The sequence below is a fragment of the Aegilops tauschii genome, chromosome 2, assembly GCF_002575655.3.
Source record: "Aegilops tauschii subsp. strangulata cultivar AL8/78 chromosome 2, Aet v6.0, whole genome shotgun sequence".
Taxonomy (NCBI): Eukaryota; Viridiplantae; Streptophyta; class Magnoliopsida; order Poales; family Poaceae; genus Aegilops; species Aegilops tauschii.
The window spans coordinates 561,150,434-561,162,610 of NC_053036.3; the positions used below are offsets into that span (position 1 = coordinate 561,150,434).

The 12,177-nt window shown below is 40.3% G+C and overlaps 1 long non-coding RNA gene across 1 annotated transcript; it reads right to left on the reverse strand.

Annotated features, from left to right (window-relative positions):
- Window positions 1–8,746: 8,746 nt before the first annotated feature.
- On the reverse strand, window positions 8,747–10,956 carry LOC120973723 (uncharacterized). Its single transcript, XR_005769066.3, has 3 exons — window positions 10,867–10,956; window positions 9,920–9,969; window positions 8,747–9,102 (listed from the first exon to the last, which is right to left on the reverse strand). It is a non-coding gene; the product is annotated as an uncharacterized lncRNA (long non-coding RNA).
- Between the last annotated feature and the right edge of the window lie 1,221 nt (window positions 10,957–12,177).

Consider the following 12,177-nt stretch of genomic DNA (forward strand, 5'->3'; position numbering starts at 1 on the left):
GTGAGAGAAAAGGATGAATGAGGGAAGGCCATATTTGCAAATGTGGAGAGGGGTGTGCCAAACTACGGCCACGTCGCGCTGAAAAAAAAATTGAGTTTGGGTCGGTGGCACACCCTGCGGGCAAGATGCCCGTGTGGGCTTCTTCTATAACTAGCAAGATGCCCGTGCATTGTAGGGAACATCAAGATGCATTTTTTTACAAAACACCTGTTGTGATTGACCCTTGCAGGAGTAGTCCCATGTATAAAAACTAATGATATGTCGAGATTTTTATCGGAAAAATGGTATCTTTGGAACAAGTTTTCTCTACTACTGCTCCTTGCAGTGAGCGGTATGCAATGCATGTGTCAGCAGACATGACAACTGATACGTCCATTTTGCATCATGCTTTTATATCGATATTTATTGCATTATGGGCTGTTATTGCACATTATGTCACAAAACTTATGCCTATTCTCTCTTATTTTACAAGGTTTATATGAAGAGGGAGAATGCTGGCAGCTGGAATTCTGGGCTAGAAAAGGAGCAAATATTAGAGACCTCTTCTACACAACTCCAAAAGTCCTGAAAGTCCATGGAAGTTATTTTTGGAATTAATAAAAAATACTGAGCGAAGAAAGTACCAGAGGGGGGCCACCCACCATCCACGAGGGTGGGGGCGCGCCCTACCCCCTAGGCGCGCCCCTGCCTTGTGGGCCACCGTGCAGGCCTCCAGTGCCCATGTTTGGCTATATGGTGTCTTTTACTCTGGAAAAAATCATGGGGAAGCTTTCGGGACGAAACACCGCCGCCACGAGGCAAAACCTTGGCGGAACCAATCTAGGGCTCCGGCGGAGCTGTTCTGCCGGGGAAACATCCCTCCGGGAGGGGGAAATCATCACCATTGTCATCACCATCGATCCTCTCAGCAGGAGGGGGTCAATCTCCATCAACATCTTCACCAGCACCATCTCCTCTCAAACCCTAGTTCATCTCTTGTATCCAATCTTTGTCTCAAAACCTCAGATTGGTACCTGTGGGTTGCTAGTAGTGTTGATTACTCCTTGTCGTTGATGCTAGTTGGTTTATTCGGTGGAAGATCATATGTTCAGATCCTTTATGCATATTAATACCCCTCTGATTATGAACATGAATATGATTTGTGAGTAGTTATGTTTGTTCCTGAGGACATGGGAGAAGTCTTGCTATAAGTAGTCATGTGAATTTGGTATTCGTTCGATATTTTGATGAGATGTATGTTGTCTTTCCTCTAGTGGTGTTATGTGAACGTCGACTACATGACACTTCACCATTGTCTGGGCCTAGAGGAAGGCATTGGGAAGTAATAAGTAGATGATGGGTTGCTAGAGTGACAGAAGCTTAAACCCTAGTTTATGTGTTGCTTCGTAAGGGGCTGATTTGGATCCATATGTTTCATGCTATGGTTAGGTTTACCTTAATACTTCTTTTGTAGTTGCGGATGCTTGCAATAGAGGTTGATCATAAGTGGGATGCTTGTCCAAGGAAGGACAGCACCCAAGCACCGGTCCACCCACATATTAAATTATCAAAGTACCGAACACGAATCATATGAGCGTGATGAAAACTAGCTGGACGATAATTCCCATGTGTCCTCGGGAGCATTTCCTTCATATAAGAGTTTGTCCAGGCTTGTCCTTTGCTACAAAAAGGATTGGGCCATCTTTCTGCACTTTATTTACACTTGTTACTTGTTACCCGTTACAAATTACCTTATCACAAAACTATCTGTTACCGATAATTTCAGTGCTTGCAAAGAATACCTTACTGAAAACCGCTTGTCATTTCCTTCTGCTCCTCGTTGGGTTCGACACTCTTACTTATCGAAAGGACTACGATAGATCCCCTATACTTGTGGGTCATCAAGACTCTTTTTTGGCGCCATTGCCAGGGAGTGAAGCGCCTTTGGTAAGTGGAATTTGGTAAGGAAAAATTTATATAGTGTGCTGAAATTTACTGTCACTTGTTACTATGGAAAGTAATCCTTTGAGGGGCTTGTTCGGGGGTATCTTCACCCTGACCAGTAGAGCAAAGAGTTGCTCCTCAACCTACTGAACCTACTAAAAATGTTTACTTTGAAATTCCATCGGGTATGATAGAGAAACTGCTAGCTAATCCTTTCACAGGTGATGGAACATTGCACCCCGATTTGCACCTAATCTATGTGGATGAAGTTTGTGGAATATTTAAGCTTGCAGGTATGCCCGAGGATGTTATCAAGAAGAAGGTTTTCCCTTTATCTTCGAAGGGAAAGGCATTGACATGCTTTAGGCTATGTGATGATACGGGATCATGGAACTACAACCGATTGAAATTGGAATTTCATCAGAAGTTTTATCCTATGCATCTTGTTCATCGTGATCATAATTATATATATAATTTTTGGCCTCGCGAAGGAGAAAGCATCGCTCAAGCTTGGGGGAGGCTTAAGTCAATGTTATATTCATGCCCCAATCATGAGCTCTCAAGAGAAATTATTGTTCAAATTTTTTATGCTCGGCTTTCTCTCAATAATCGCTCCATGCTCGATACTTCTTATACTGGTTCTTTTATGATGAAGACTATTGAATTCAAATGGGATTTATTGGAAAGAATTAAATGCAACTCTGAAGATTGGGATCTCGACGAAGGTAAGGAGTCAGGTATAACACCTAAGTTTGATTGTGTTAAATCTTTTATGGATACCGATGTTTTCCGTGAATTTAGCACTAAATATGGACTTGACTCCGAGATAGTAGCTTCTTTCTGTGAATCATTTGCTACTCATGTTGATCTCCCTAAGGAGAAGTGGTTTAAATATAATCCTCCCATTGAAGTAAAAGTAGTTGCACCTATTAAAGTTGAAGAAAAGAATATCACTTATAATGATCCTATTGTTCCTACTGCTTATATTGAGAAACCACCTTTCCCTGTTAGAATAAAGGATCATGCTAAAGCTTCAACTGTGGTTCGTAAGAGTAACACTAGAACACCTACACCCCCTGAGCAAATTAAATTTGAACCTAGTATTGCTATGGTTAAAGATCTCTTGGTTTATAATATTGATTGGCATGTCATTTACTTCTGTGATGAAGCTGCTAGAATTGCTAGACCTGATACTAAAAATAAACATAGACCTGTTGTAGGCATGCCTGTTATTTCTGTTAAAATAGGAGATCATTACTATCATGGCTTGTGTGATATGGGGACTAGTGCAAGTGCAATACCTCATTCCTTATACAAAGAAATTATGCATGATATTGCACCTGCTGAGATAGAAGAAATTGATGTTACAATTAAGCTTGCCAATAGAGACACTATTTCACCAGTTGGGATTGTTAGAGACGTTGAAGTCTTGTGTGGGAAAGTTAAATATCCTGCTGATTTTCTTGTTCTTGGTTCCCCTCAAGATAACTTTTGTCCCATTATATTTGGTAGACCCTTCTTGAATACTGTTAATGCTAGGATAGATTGCGAAAAGGATATTGTTACCGTTGGTTTAGGGGATATGTCTCATGAGTTTAATTTTGTTAAATTTCGTAGACAACCCCATGATAAAGAACTGCCTAGTAAAGATGAAATTATTGGTCTTTCTTCTATTGTCGTGCCACCTAATGATCCTTTAGAACAATATTTGCTCGACCATGAAAATGCTATGTTTATGAATGAAAGAAGGGAAATAGATGAAGTATTCTTTAAACAGGGACCTATTTTGAAACACAACTTGCATGTTGAAATTCTAGGGGATCCTCCTCCACCCAAGGGTGATCCCGTGTTTGAGCTTAAACCATTACCTGATACTCTTAAATATGTTTATCTTGATGAGAAAAAGATATATCCTATTATTATTAGTGCTAACCTTTCAGAGAAGGAAGAAGATAAATTATTGAAAACTCTGAAGAAGCACCGTGCTGCTATTGGATATACTCTTGATGATCTTAAGGGCATTAGTCCCACTCTATGCCAACACAAAATAAAATTGGAGAAAGATGCTAAACCGGTTGTTGATCACCAACGACGGTTAAATCCTAAGATGAAAGAAGTGGTAAGAAAAGAAATACTAAAGCTTCTGGAGGCAGGTATAATTTATCCCGTTGCTGATAGTCAGTGGGTAGGTCCTGTTCATTGTGTCCCTAAGAAGGGAGGTATTACTGTTGTTCCTAATGATAAAGATGAATTGATCCCACAAAGAATTGTTACAGGTTATAGAATGGTAATTGATTTCCGCAAATTAAATAAAGCCACTAAAAAGGATCATTACCCCTTACCTTTTATTGATCAAATGCTAGAAAGATTATCCAAACATACACATTTTTGCTTTCTAGATGGTTACTCTGGTTTCTCTCAAATACCTCTGTCAAAAGAGGATCAAGAAAAGACCACTTTTACTTGCCCTTTCGGTACCTTCGCTTATAGATGTATGCCTTTTGGTTTATGCAATGCACCTGCTACCTTTCAAAGATGCATGATGGCTATATTCTCTGATTTTTGTGAAAAGATTGTTGAGTTTTTCATGGATGATTTCTCCGTATATGGAACTTTTTTTGATGATTGCTTGAGCAACCTTGATCAAGTTTTGCAGAGATGTGAAGAAACTAATCTTGTCTTGAATTGGGAGAAGTGCCACTTGATGGTTAATGAAGTTATTGTCTTGGGGCATAAAATTTCTGAAAGAGGTATTGAAGTTGATAAAGCTATATTTGATGCTATTGAAAAGATGTCGTGTCCCAAGGACATTAAAGGTATAAGAAGTTTCCTTGGTCATGCCGGTTTTTATAGGAGGTTCATTAAGCACTTCTCAAAAATTTCTAGGCCTCTGACAAACCTCTTACAAAAAGATGTTACTTTTATCTTTGATGATGATTGTGTAGAAGCATTTAAAATACTTAAGAAAGCTTTGATTTCTGCACCTATTGTTCAGGCACCTGATTGGAATCTACCCTTTGAAATTATGTGTGATGCTAGTGATTATGCTGTAGGTGCTGTTTTAGGACAAAGAGTTGATAAGAAGTTAAATGTTATTCAATATGCTAGTAAAACTCTAGATAGTGCTCAGAGAAATTATGCTACTACTGAAAAAGAATTTTTAGCAGTTGTATTTGCTTGTGATAAGTTTAGACCTTACATTGTTGATTCAAAAGTAACTGTTCACACTGATCATGCTGCTATTAAATATCTTATGGAAAAGAAGGATGTTAAACCTAGACTTATTAGATGGGTTCTCTTGCTACAAGAATTTGATTTGCATATTATTGATAGAAAGGGAGCTGAGAACCCCGTTGCAGACAACTTATCTAGGTTAGAGAATGTTCTTGATGACCCACTACCTATTGATGATAGCTTTCCTGATGAACAATTAGCTGTCGTAAATGCTTCCCGTACTGCTCCATGGTATGCTGATTATGCTAATTACATTGTTTTTTTACTGGAATATGCTAATTACATTGTTGCTAAATTTATACCACCTAGTTTCACATACCAACAAAAGAAAAAGGTTTTCTATGATTTAAGACATTACTTCTGGGATGACCCACACCTTTATAAAGAAGGAGTAGATGGTGTCATTAGACGTTGTGTACCTGAGCATGAACAGGAACAGATCCTATGCAAGTGTCACTCTGAGGCTTATGGAGGACACCACGCTGGAGATAGAACTGCACATAAGGTATTGCAATCCGGTTTTTATTGGCCTACTCTCTTCAAGGATGCCCATAAGTTTGTCATGTCTTGTGATGAATGCCAAAGAATTGGTAATATTAGTAGACGTCAAGAAATGCCTATGAATTATTCACTTGTTATTGAACCATTTGATGTTTGGGGCTTTGATTATATGGGACCGTTTCCTTCCTCTAATGGGTATACACATATTTTAGTTGATGTTGGTTACGTTACTAAGTGGGTAGAAGCTATTCCAACTAGTAGTGCTGATCATAACACCTCTATTAAGATGCTTAAAGAAGTTATTTTTCCGAGATTTGGAGTCCCTAGATATTTAATTACTGATGGTGGTTCACATTTTATTCATGGTGCTTTTAGTAAAATGCTTGCTAAGTATGACGTTAATCATAGAATTGCATCTCCATACCACCCACAGTCTAGTAGTCAAGTAGAATTGAGCAATAGAGAGCTTAAATTAATTTTGCAAAAGACTGTTAATAGATCTAGAAAGAATTGGTCCAAGAAACTTGATGATGCATTATGGGCCTATAGAACTGCATATAAAAATCCTATGGGTATGTCTCCGTATAAAATGGTTTATGGAAAAGCATGTCACTTACCTCTCGAACTAGAACATAAGGCATATTGGGATGTCAAAGAGCTCAATTATGATTTCAAACTTGCCGGTGAGAAGAGGCTATTTGACATTAGCTCACTTGATGTATGGAGAACCCATGCCTATGAGAATGCCAAACTGTTTAAAGAAAAAGTTAAAAATGGCATGACAAAAGGATACAAAAGCGTAAGTTTAATGTAGGTGATTATGTGTTGCTATTCAACTCTCGTTTAAGATTTTTTGCAGGAAAGCTTCTCTCTAAATAGGAAGGTCCTTACGTTATCGAGGAGGTCTATCGATCCGGTGCCATAAAAATCAACAAGTTCGAAGGTACAAATCTGAAGGTGTTGAACGGTCAAAGAATCAAACATTATATCTCAGGTAACCAAATGTTGAAACTAATATTATTGAAACTGTAACCCCGGAGGAATACATAAGGGACACTTTCCAGAACGTTTCAGACTCCAAAAAGGAATAGGTATGTGGTACGGTAAGTAAACCGACTCCAAAACAGTTCTAATGGTAATTTTTATCCGTTTTGGAATATTTAAGAAAATAGGAAAAATAAGAAGCAGTCCGGGAAGGACACGAGGCGTCCACGATGGTGGAGGGCGCGCTCTACCCCCTTGGGCACGCCCCCTGCCTCGTGGGCACCTCGTGTGCTCTCTGGACTCTGTTTTCTTGCACGACACTTCCTTTGGTCGGTAAAAATTCATTATATAATCTCCCGAAGGTTTTGACCACCATATCACGCAAATATTCTCTCGTTGTGTTTCGAGTTATTTTTCTAACAGATCTAGATCACCATGACGTCTTCAAGCACCCCCAAGGACAAGTTCTTCGATAAGGTCATCAACCCCTACCTCGCGGAAGTGCTGCAACATCCTCAAACCATTGAGATGCGTGAGGGGTTGTTGCACATCGGCGATGTTGAGGGATCAAGGAGGACCGGAAGCACGGAGACAAGGCTCGAAGCAATGGAGCAACAAGTTTTCAAGTGCCAGGAGATGGTGAAACGTCGACTCGACGCCAACCACATAATGATCACGAAGTTCACCAACGACCACAAGCTAGATGTCAAGAACATTGGGGAGACCATCTTCAAGCTTCATGAGAAAATCGAACACCTCCAAGCCCAGATCTATGACCTGCAAAACCAAAACTGTGAGTATGAATATAGATTCAAGAGGATGAGTTTGGCTGCAGATTTGAGGATCTTGGAGACTCGATCATCCTTCTATGATGGTGAGCCTATGCCTTGGAAGATGGACGACAAGCCTACATCATCAACAACTCCATCATCACTACCCCCGAGGAAAGAGACATAATCACATGGGTATGGGCACTCCCCTTGGCAACTGCCAAGCATGGGGGAGGTGCCCCGGTATCGTATCACCATCACACTCCTATCTTTACCATTTTTCTTTGTTTGATCCTTTTAGTAATATCTTGATCTAGTAGAATAAAGTTTTAGTATGATCTAGTTTTTTGTTTTGCTTTATGATCCTTCTATGTAATCGAGTTCATGAGCTATATATAATAAAGATTAGTTTTGAGTCAAGGGCTTGATTATCTTGCTATGATCTTGAGGGGATAAAAGAAAAGAAGGAATAAAAAGAAATAGAGAGATCGTATTGATCTTATGGGGAGTAATGACTTCACATATAAAGAGTATGATGAATAAAAGTTGTTGAGAGTTGACAAACATAGTTTTGGTCATCGTTGTAATTAATAGGAAGTAATAAAGAAAGAGAGGTTTTCACATATAAATATACTATCTTGGACATCTTTTATGATTGTGAGCACTCATTAAAATATGACATGCTAAAGAGTTGATGTTGGACAAGGAAGACAACGTAATGGGTTATGTTTTCTTATATCTGAAATAATGTATATTGTCATGGATCATCCAACATGTTGAGCTTGCCTTACTCCCTCATGCTAGCCAAATTCTTTGCACCAAGTAGAGATACTACTTGTGCTTCCAAATACCCTTAAGCCCAGTTTTGCCATGAGAGTCCACCATACCTACCTATGGATTGAGTAAGATCCTTCAAGTAAGTTGTCATTCACTACACCACTTTGAAATGCCTCAGAAGGCCCGTATAATGCCAGCCTAGAGAATGGAAGGCATTTTTAAAATATGCTAGAGATGGTCATGAAGGGAAAGGTCTTTGAAGGCACTTTTCCAGAATGCCTCAAAAGCTCAACATAGGGGCATTTTCTAAATGCCAGCAAGCTCAATTTGAGGCATTTTTTCAGAATGCCTCAAAAGAAACACAGAGGCGTTTTCTGAATTGCCACTAATTTTTTTGTGTGGCATAACTCATACTGCCTTCAAAACATTTTTGTGGCATTTCCTAAGATTGCCTCTAAAACCATTTTGTGGCGTCTTTTGAATTGCCTCCAAAATGTTTCTGAGGCACATAAGAACGCCACAAACTTTACACAGGCATATAAGAATATGATTAAAAACACTGTTACAGCAAGCTCACTAATTTGCAACCACTGTACAAATACACATATACAATAGTAGAACAAGATTGAGAGGCTTGCATCGGCTAGAAGTATCATCGTGCAAGCGAATAATGTAAAGCATCAGAACATCTTCACAAATTTGAAAATGACATCAAAGTATCAATCACTAACACAGGGCCAACAATGTAACACACAGGTACACTACCTACTTTTGTGACAACAATGTAACACACAGGTACACTACCCACTGCTGTGACAACAATGTAAAGAGTGTTCCAGCTTGATGCAATCAATTAGGAGTACACAAATCAATCAACTGCGTGTCCCCTTCAACTTCGGCTTTTGGATGGCATCTACAAGAGCAAAGACTGTTCTTAGCACTGTAACAGGGTTACAAAGAGGCATGTAAAATGATGTAAATAATAAAACTTAAACCTATTTTTGTTTGTGCAATTAAACTTAATCTATCATTCAAACAGTAACATCATGCACGAGTAGGTACAGCATTCATTCTTTCTGACTAGTCGATGTGGCATCCAAACATCACTGTAAAATGTAAAATATGTAAATGATAAAGATCATTAAGGGGTGATAGGTATGTTTAAAACTGGACCATTGGTCATTGCCACATTGGACTGAATCACTGAATAGATGATCAAGTTGGTACTAGCAAAAAAAGGGATAAACTTAAACCTATGCATGTTGTTCCATCTGAACCAGCTTGCGCGTGAACCATATGACTAGAGTTGTCAATTTGGAGAAGACTACTGGCCATCAGAATGTCCAGGTTCCACATGACACTAAGACACCAAGAAATATTTTTAAGAACTGAAACATGGAGCCATCAATTCAAGGTGCAACCACTGTACAAACTTTACATAGGCATATAAGAAAATGATAAAAAACCACTGTTGCAGTAAGCTGACTAATGGACAAAACCTCTGGCTATTGTCACAACTTAAATGAGCATCTTAGATCACCAATACACATGTACACCTCTTGTCAAAACCTATTGTCATAACAACTCCAGATTATTGTCAAGGATTGCAGAGAAGAGGGTAGTAGATGAGTTGATTACTAAGCTCAGGTTAGGAAATTATATATCCACAGAAAACAGAGTTCAGAGTTAAGTAGCACTAGTACATATTCTTTGATATTAGGGCAACTCACCTTGACCATCTTTCGATTTTCCTCGCTGCTCCATCCAACTCTTATCCATGCTAAACTCAACAAAACCAAGTGCTGCTATTATCAATGCTTGTCTGATGCACAAGTACTACTATTAAAAGTAATATAAACAGTACTCCCTCCGTCCCATAATATAAGAGCATTTTTGACACTACACTAGTGTAAAAAACGCTCTTATATTGTGGGACGGAGGGAGTAATAAGTACTACTATTAAAAGTAGATATGCATGGTGTCCTGCCGATAAAAGACAAGGCAAATATTATAATGACCATTTACAAGTACTATAATAACATTAGAAAAGCTTATGATCAAATGCACTGAGCTTCACAAACACATGTAATTGACATCTACTTTGAGTAACAGCAAATAGATATAGCACACATATTTCTCCAAGGAAACAAAGTGTGGTCTAATTTTATTAAAAATGCACCATTATTTTGTTAAATGAAGAAAATGCAGTACCATTTGGTCCGTCATATATGTCAACTGTCACACATGTGTGATTCTCAAAAAACCATTACACATGCACACACAAATACAGAGGAAATTTGCAAGGCCCTCAAACTACTGTGCATTTCAGTTGTTCAAGAGGCATCGATATGAGCTGTCCAAACTTCATCTAGGCACTTCATACATCGCCAAACAATACAAGTACTATAACTGTGCAATTATAGTTATAGTACTTCAAGAACCACTGACTATGCTAGTGCAAAACTGCAAATATACAGTTTACTGCATCGATGTCAAACTAATTTGCACAGCTATAGTACTGTTATAGCAATTGACAAACTGCACAGCTAGGAGGTTTACAGGTTCAAACTATCACTGTCATGCATTTGTTCTAGACAAATATAGTACTTCAACAGCCACTGACTATGCTATGGTGCGAAATCGAGTTAAAAAATCATTACAGATGAAGAGACATTACCACAAACAGCTTGCGTGCAGACTTGGAATCTGCTAGCTGCAATCCCAGGTAGAGTGACTTTGTCACACCCAGTGGTGTCGACCAAGGCCATGTTAGAAATAATCTTGTCATGATGTATCATGTTTTGTTTTGTCGTTCGGCATGTAGCTTAGGGAGTAGCTTGTCAGGGCAAAGCTTCAGTTGTGCGCACGAAGGAGGCGAGATGCCGCAGGGCCGTGTGATGCGGCGAGAGCGATGAGATGCCGACGGTGCCGTGTGATACGGCGATGCCATGAGAAGTGGCATGGCGTGACAGTGTTGGAGCATCACAAGCTATACGTCGAGCCGGTTGAGCCGGATAGCCGATAGTCATAGGTGCATGTAGTTTGCTTGGGCTAATTAGTGGCCGGGTCGCTAGAGTGATTCTAGGAGAGGAAGACCAGGTTAGCCGTTGGTACCAAGGTTAGTGCATGAGTTAGTTAGTGCATGTGCAAGTGTTGGCCGAGTCAAGTGTGATGGCCGGTGTGAGTGCATGCGTGCAAGGTAGTGGGCATGAGTAGTGCCTAGAGAGTTGGAGTTAGTGGCCAGATGTGGCTGCCGAGTGGTGCGTGATGGTTAGCTCCCAGTGTATATATAAGTTCAGCCAATGAATGAGAAAATAAAGGCCATGAGGGCTGAGGAAAATATGTAGCCTGTGTGTTCGCCAAGGAGAAGAGCCTATGGCAAAGCATTTGTGCTCCTTCTTGGTCCATGTGTGTGTTCTTGTGTTCTTGAGAGAAGAAGATAGAGAGAGAAACCACAAGAGAGTTGTGTGAGGCAGCTCGAGGTAGAAGAAGAGCGGCGCTGCGAGAGCTGGCGCCAACAATTGGTATACAGAGCCAGGTTGATCCGAGGCCGCGACGGCGGCGCAGTCGACTCCATGTGAGGTGGAGGATGACGGTGCGATGCTGCTGGTGTCCGGTTGCGGTACAATGCCGCGAGGTGATGATGGTGTGGTGATCGGCGCAGCAATGGCGCTGTCCAAGTCAAGAGGAGGATAGCCACGTGCGGCAAGTTGGCGTGGTGGCGGGCGCTGCGACCGTGTCGACCACGGCAAGATGGTTTGTGGTGATTGGCGCTGCGACGGGGTCGTCCACGGCAAGATGGTGCGGGTGATCCACTTCGAAGATTGCCGAGTTAGGATGACAAGATTAGGGAGGTGATTGTTAGAAATAATTTTGTCATGATGTATCATGTTTTGTTTTGTCGTTCGGCATGTAGCTTAGGGAGTAGCTTGTCAGGGCAAAGCTTCAGTTGTGCGCACGAAGGAGGCGAGATGCCGCGGGGCCGTGT